Raw genomic sequence first — 8,123 nt, 5'->3', positions numbered from 1 at the left:
TAGCATATATAAGCAGGTCTTAAAAAGATTCTTACCTTAAATTAAACAAACCTTTAAATGTAGAGAAGTATAGAAAGATAAGCTTCCAATGTGTTTGAGTGCTGTGTGTGGCTTGCAGGTAGTGAAATCATGGTTTGGACTTAATAGACTGCAGCATTGGTTATTACATTCAGGTGTATGTGTTTGGTAGTAAGCAGCGTAAATTAGCAAACCCAGGCGCACGCTGGCATGCGGTATCTGTAGGAGTGGTTTGAGATGGCGGTTGGCGGCCGCCTGTTTTGTGTCCGAAATGAACGGTGCTTTAGTCGATCGTGCGGTAGTAGCACCGCTCATTTTTGGTGCACACCCCCGTGTACGCCCATATTTACGCCCATTTTCCCTCATTATTTCGGCCGCTCCCCTCATCACGCCCCTATGCCGCCCCCAATGCCCATACACTCGCGTATAGGTTTTTTCGCACGTAGAGACCCGTCCGTAAGCGTTGTGGAGTGTTCGCGCCTGCGCATTAGCGAATGTACGCATGCGCAGATCATAAAAAAAACCCGGGACGTCCGCGTACGGCCCGGCCGCTCCAACCAGAATAAGGCCCATTGTGTGAGCCTAATAAAATACCCATATCTCACTTGCCCCCCTCCTCTGATCTAACCGTACATGTAATGTGTGTCTAACAGAGTGGAGGAATATGATGGGAGTTGTAGTACTTTCTCTTCCAGCATGGTGACGCTTGGTGTTCTCTTCTTCACACAGATCTTAATGCAGATTCCTCTGAGCAGCCAGAGGTCCCGGCAGGTGCCAATGAGGTGGAGAATAGCACTGGCGAGGAGACAACAGGAGCTGGCGAGGAGACGCCAGGAGCTGGCGAGGAGACGCCAGGAGCTGGCGAGGAGACGCCAGGAGCTGGTGAGGTGGCAGCAGTCACTAATGAGACAACAATAGATTCCAGTGAGAGGACAACAGATGCCACCAGTGAGGCGACAACAGATGCCACCAGTGAGGCGACAACAGATGCCACCAGTGAGGCGACAACAGATGCCACCAGTGAGGCGACAACAGATGCCACCAGTGAGGCGACAACAGATGCCACCAGTGAGGCGACAACAGATGCCACCAGTGAGGCGACAACAGATGCCACCAGTGAGGCGACAACAGATGCCACCAGTGAGAGGACAACAGATGCCACCAGTGAGGCGACCACAGATGCCACCAGTGAGGCGACCACAGATGCCACCAGCGAGGTGACCACAGATGCCACCAGTGAGGTGACAACAGATGCCACCAGTGAGGCGACCACAGATGCCATCAGTGAGGCGACAACAGATGCCACCAGTGAGGTGACAACAGATGCCACCAGTGAGGCGACAACAGATGCCACCAGTGAGGTGACAACAGATGCCAGTCAAGCAATAACGGGAGTCAATGAGGTGCAGACAGATACCAGTGAGTCAACAACAGGAACCAGCGAGGTGCCAACAGAGGTCAGTGCATTGACACCAGATGCCATTGAGGCAACACCAGAAGCCAGTGAGGCAACACCAGGTGCCAATGATGCAGTGACAGATGCCAGTGAGGCAACACCAGATGCCAGTGGGGCAACACCAGATGCCAGTGGGGCAACACCAGAAGTCAGTGAGGCAACACCAGATGCCAGTGATGCAGTTACAGATGCCAGTGGGGCAACACCAGATGTCAGTGATGTTGTGACAGAAGCTGGTGAGGCAGCAACAGATTCCAGTGAGGTGGCAACTGATGCTGGTGATGTGGTGACAGATGCTAGTGAAGTGGTGACAGATGCCAGTGAGCCTGCAACAGATGCTATTGAGCTGGTGACAGATGCAAGTGAGCCTGCAACAGATGCCAGTGTGCCAGTGACAGATGCCAGTGAGCCAGTGACAGATGCCAGTGAGGTGGCAACAGATGCTAGTGAGGTGACGACAGATGCTGGTGTTGTGGCGACAGATGCCAGTGAGACAGTGACAGATGCCAGTGAGTTGGCAACAGATGCTAGTGAGATGACGACAGATGCTGGTGAGGTGACGACAGATGCCAGTGAGACAGTGACAGATGCCAGTGAGGGTAAGAACACTACTCATATAGATGTAATTCGGTTACTTGGACACCTCTGATCGTTCTGTGTTCTTATTACAGAACCTGACCCTGCATCACCCAGTGACCAGCCCTAGGAACGTCATGCCCCAGCTGGTAAGATATTATATAATGGTACTGTTATATAAATACTGGTACCAGATAGATTAGCCATTGTCTGCATGGGTCGTGTCACACTCTGAGCCTGGCGCAGATCTCACACAGCGCACATGCACCGGCGCCTGGAGACTCAGGGCTATTACATGCGGTTCAGAGTCGTGCAGGTCTGGCGTTCAGAGATTCCACAATGGCGCTAGTAATGCAGTGGAACGATGCGTGCTTGTAGGCAGATGTGGGTGTCTCAATACATTTCTAAGTGGAAGCCATAGTAATAAGTCTGCCACTGCCTTTCCCCATGGTTACAGTGACAGTATGTCCTTGTGTCACCTCCTGAGCTGTCCCACTGCTGCCTGGCAGCCCATGCCCATAACTGCTGACAGCTGACCATCATGCACCAATCACCCGTTCCCAGATCCTCTCACATGACTAAGGGACTTTCCCTGCATTACAGTATCAGTGCTATCACTGCCTCCATGTAAGTGTGACGCCCCCTGCTGCATTACAGTATCAGTGCTATCACTGCTGCCTCCATGTAAGTGTGACGCCCCCTGCTGCATTACAGTATCAGTGCTATCACTGCTGCCTCCATGTAAGTGTGACACCCCCTGCTGCATTACCGTATCAGTGCTATCACTGCTGCCTCCATGTAAGTGTGACGCCCCCTGCTGCATTACAGTATCAGTGCTATCACTGCTGCCTCCATGTAAGTGTGACACCCCCTGCTGCATTACCGTATCAGTGCTATCACTGCTGCCTCCATGTAAGTGTGACGCCCCCTGCTGCATTACAGTATCAGTGCTATCACTGCTGCCTCCATGTAAGTGTGACGCCCCCTGCTGCATTACTGTATCAGTGCTATCACTGCTGCCTCCATGTAAGTGTGACGCCCCCTGCTGCATTACTGTACCAGTGCTATCACTGCTGCCTCCATGTAAGTGTGACGCCCCCTGCTGCATTACTGTATCAGTGCTATCACTGCTGCCTCCATGTAAGTGTGACACCCCCTGTGCATTACCATATCAGTGCTATCGCTGCTGCCTCCATGTAAGTGTGACGCCCCCTGCTGCATTACCATATCAGTGCTATCACTGCTGCCTCCATGAGCATAAGTGTGACACCCCCTGCTGCATTACTGTATCAGTGCTATCACTGCTGCCTCCATGTAAGTGTGACGCCCCCTGCTGCATTACAGTATCAGTGCTATCACTGCTGCCTCCATGTAGGTGTGACGCCCCCTGCTGCATTACTGTATCAGTGCTATCACTGCTGCCTCCATGTAAGTGTGACGCCCCCTGCTGCATTACAGTATCAGTGCTATCACTGCTGCCTCCATGTAAGTGTGACGCCCCCTGCTGCATTACAGTATCAGTGCTATCGCTGCTGCCTCCATGTAAGTGTGATGCCCCCTGCTGCATTACCAAATCAGTGCTATTGCTGCTGCCTCCATGTAATTGTGACACCCCCTGCTGCATTACCGTATCAGTGCTATTGCTGCTGCCTCCATGTAAGTGTGATGCCCCCTGCTGCATTACTGTATCAGTGCTATCACTTCTACCCAGGGGCGTAACTAACTATTCAGCGCAAGTCCCCCGTCCCCCCCCCCCCCCGCCGCACGTTTATTCGGCACCCCCCACCTAACCTGCCCCCCCTTCTTACCCGAGGTCTGCGTCATCTCGCCCGGCTCTCTGTCGGGACCTTCCTGACGTCACGGTCCCGGACGGCTCCTGCTGCTACAATGAAAACGGACTCTTAGAAAATGGCTGCCCCCATACTGCAGACAGAAAACTGTCTGCAGTATGGGGGCAGCCATTTTCTAATTGTCAGTTTTCATTGCAGCAGGAGCCGTCCGGGACCGTGACGTCAGGAAGGTCCCGACAGAGAGCCGGGCGAGACGCAGACCGCGGGTAACTATAGCCCAGCAGCCCCCCCGGCGGCGCCCCCAATTTCTCTGTGCCCCCCCGCCACCGCGGGGGCTGCGGAGCTATAGTTACGCCACTGCTTCTACCTACATGTAAGTGTGACGCCCCCTGCTGCATTAAAGTATCGGTGCTATTACTGCCACCTCCATGTAAGTGTGACGCCCCCTGCCGCATTACCATATTACTGGTATCACTGCTGCCTCCATGTAAGTGTGACGCCCCCTTCCGCATTACCGTATCAGTGCTATCACTGCCTCCATGTAAGTGTGACGCCCCGTGCTGCATTACCGTATCAGTTCTATCACTGCCTCCATGTAAGTGTGACACCCCCTGCTGCATTACTGTTTCAGTTCTATCGCTGCTGCCTCCATGTAAGTGTGACACCCCCTGCTGCATTACAGTATCAGTGCTATGACTGCCTCCATGTAAATGTGATGCCCCCTGCTGCATTACCATATTACTGCTATCACTGCTGCCTCCATGTAAGTGTGACGCCCCCAGCTGTATTACCGTATCACTGCCTCCATGTAAGTGTGACGCCCCTGCTGCATTACCGTATCAGTGCTATCACTGCTGCCTCCATGTAAGTGTGACGCCCCCTGCTGTATTACCGTATCACTGCCTCCATGTAAGTGTGACGCCCCCTGCTGCATTACCGTATCAGTGCTATCACTGCTGCCTACATGTAAGTGTGACGCCCCCTGCTGCATTACCGTATCAGTGCTATCACTGCTGCCTCCATGTAAGTGTGACGCCCCCTGCTGTATTAACGTATCACTGCCTCCATGTAAGTGTGACGCCCCCTGCTGCATTACCGTATCAGTGCTATCACTGCTGCCTCCATGTAAGTGTGACACCCCCTGCTGCATTACCATATCAGTGCTATCACTGCCTCCATGTAAGTGTGACGCCCCCTGCTGCATTACCATATCAGTGCTATCACTCCTACCTCCATGTAAGTGTGACGCCCCCTGCCGCATTACTGTATCAGTGTTATTACTGCCACCTCCATGTAAATGTGACGCCCCCTGCCGCATTGCCATATCAGTGCTATCGCTGCTGCCTCCATGTAAGTGTGACGCCCCCTGCTGCATTACCGTATCAGTGCTATTACTGCCTCAATGTAAGTGTGACGCCCCCTGCTGCAATACCTTATCAGTGCTATCACTGCTGCCTCCATGTAAGTGTGACACCCCCTTCCGCATTACCGTATCACTGCTATCACTGCCTCCATGTAAGTGTGACACCCCCTGTGCATTACCATATCAGTGCTATTGCTGCTGCCTCCATGTAAATGTGACGCCCCCTGCTGCATTACCGTATCAGTGCTATCGCTGCTGCCTCCATGTAAATGTGACGCCCCCTGCTGCATTACCGTATCAGTGCTATCGCTGCTGCCTCCATGTAAGTTTGACGCCCCCTGCTGCATTACAGTATAACTGCTATCGCTGCTGCCTACATGTAAGTGTGACGCCCCCTGCTGCATTACCGTATCAGTGCTATCACTGCTGCCTCCATGTAAGTGTGACGCCCCCTGCTGTATTAACGTATCACTGCCTCCATGTAAGTGTGACGCCCCCTGCTGCATTACCGTATCAGTGCTATCACTGCTGCCTCCATGTAAGTGTGACACCCCCTGCTGCATTACCATATCAGTGCTATCACTGCCTCCATGTAAGTGTGACGCCCCCTGCTGCATTACCATATCAGTGCTATCACTCCTACCTCCATGTAAGTGTGACGCCCCCTGCCGCATTACTGTATCAGTGTTATTACTGCCACCTCCATGTAAATGTGACGCCCCCTGCCGCATTGCCATATCAGTGCTATCGCTGCTGCCTCCATGTAAGTGTGACGCCCCCTGCTGCATTACAGTATCAGTGCTATTACTGCCTCAATGTAAGTGTGACGCCCCCTGCTGCAATACCTTATCAGTGCTATCACTGCTGCCTCCATGTAAGTGTGACACCCCCTTCCGCATTACCGTATCACTGCTATCACTGCCTCCATGTAAGTGTGACACCCCCTGCTGCATTACCGTATCAGTGCTATCGCTGCTGCCTCCATGTAAATGTGACGCCCCCTGCTGCATTACCGTATCAGTGCTATCGCTGCTGCCTCCATGTAAGTTTGACGCCCCCTGCTGCATTACCATATCAGTGCTATTGCTGCTGCCTCCATGTAAGTGTGACGCCCACTGCTCCATTACCGTATCAGTGCTATCACTGCCTCCATGTAAGTGTGACGCCCCTGCTGTATTACCGTATCAGTGCTATCGCTGCTGCCTCCATGTAAGTGTGACACCCTGCTGCATTACCGTATCAGTGCTATCACTGCCTCCATGTAAGTGTGACACCCCCTGCTGCATTACCGTATCACTGCTATCACTGCCTCCATGTAAGTGTGATGCCCCCTGCTGCACTACCGTATCACTGCCTCCATGTAAGTGTGCCGCCCCCTGCTGCATTACCATATCAGTGCTATCACTGCCTCCATGTAAGTGTGACGCCCCCTGCTGCATTACAGTATCAGTGCTATCACTGTTGCCTCCATGTAAGTGTGACGCCCCCTGCTGCATTACCGTATCAGTGCTATCACTGCTGCCTCCATGTAAGTGTGACGCCCCCTGCTGCATTACCGTATCAGTGCTATCACTGCTGCCTCCATGTAAGTGTGATGCCCCCTGCTGCATTACCATATCAGTGCTATCACTGCTGCCTCCATGTAAGTGTGACGCCCCCTGCTGCATTACCATATTACTGCTATCACTGCTGCCTCCATGTAAGTGTGACGCCCCCTGCTGCATTACAGTATCATTGCTATCACTGCTGCCTCCATGTAAGTGTGACGCCCCCTGCTGCATTACTGTATCAGTGCTATCACTGCTGCCTCCATGTAAGTGTGACGCCCCCTGCTGCATTACAGTATCAGTGCTATCGCTGCTGCCTCCATGTAAGTGTGACGCCCCCTGCTGCATTACCGTATCAGTGCTATCGCTGCTGCCTCCATGTAAGTTTGACGCCCCCTGCTGCATTACCATATCAGTGCTATTGCTGCTGCCTCCATGTAAGTGTGACGCCCACTGCTCCATTACCGTATCAGTGCTATCACTGCCTCCATGTAAGTGTGACGCCCCCTGCTGCATTACCGTATCACTGCTATCACTGCCTCCATGTAAGTGTGATGCCCCCTGCTGCATTACCATATCAGTGCTATCACTGCCTCCATGTAAGTGTGCCGCCCCCTGCTGCATTACCGTATCACTGCTATCACTGCCTCCATGTAAGTGTGATGCCCCCTGCTGCATTACCATATCAGTGCTATCACTGCCTCCATGTAAGTGTGACGCCCCCTGCTGTATTACCGTATCACTGCTATCACTGCCTCCATGTAAGTGTGACGCCCCCTGCTGTATTACCGTATCACTGCTATCACTGCCTCCATGTAAGTGTGATGCCCCCTGCTGCATTACCATATCAGTGCTATCACTGCCTCCATGTAAGTGTGACGCCCCCTGCTGCATTACCGTATCACTGCTATCACTGCCTCCATGTAAGTGTGATGCCCCCTGCTGCATTACCATATCAGTGCTATCACTGCCTCCATGTAAGTGTGCCGCCCCCTGCTGCATTACCATATCAGTGCTATCACTGCCTCCATGTAAGTGTGACGCCCCCTGCTGCATTACCGTATCAGTGCTATCACTGCTGCCTCCATGTAAGTGTGCCGCCCCCTGCTGCATTACCATATGAGTGCTATCACTGCTGCCTCCATGTAAGTGTGACGCCCCCTGCTGCATTACCATATTACTGCTATCACTGCTGCCTCCATGTAAGTGTGACGCCCCCTGCTGCATTACAGTATCATTGCTATCACTGCTGCCTCCATGTAAGTGTGACGCCCCCTGCTGCATTACTGTATCAGTGCTATCACTGCTGCCTCCATGTAAGTGTGACGCCCCCTGCTGCATTACAGTATCAGTGCTATCGCTGCTGCCTCCAT

This window comes from Crinia signifera, chromosome 1 (assembly GCF_055691185.1).
Source record: "Crinia signifera chromosome 1, ASM5569118v1, whole genome shotgun sequence".
Classification (NCBI taxonomy): Eukaryota; Metazoa; Chordata; class Amphibia; order Anura; family Myobatrachidae; genus Crinia; species Crinia signifera.
This window is presented reverse-complemented; position numbering follows the sequence as displayed.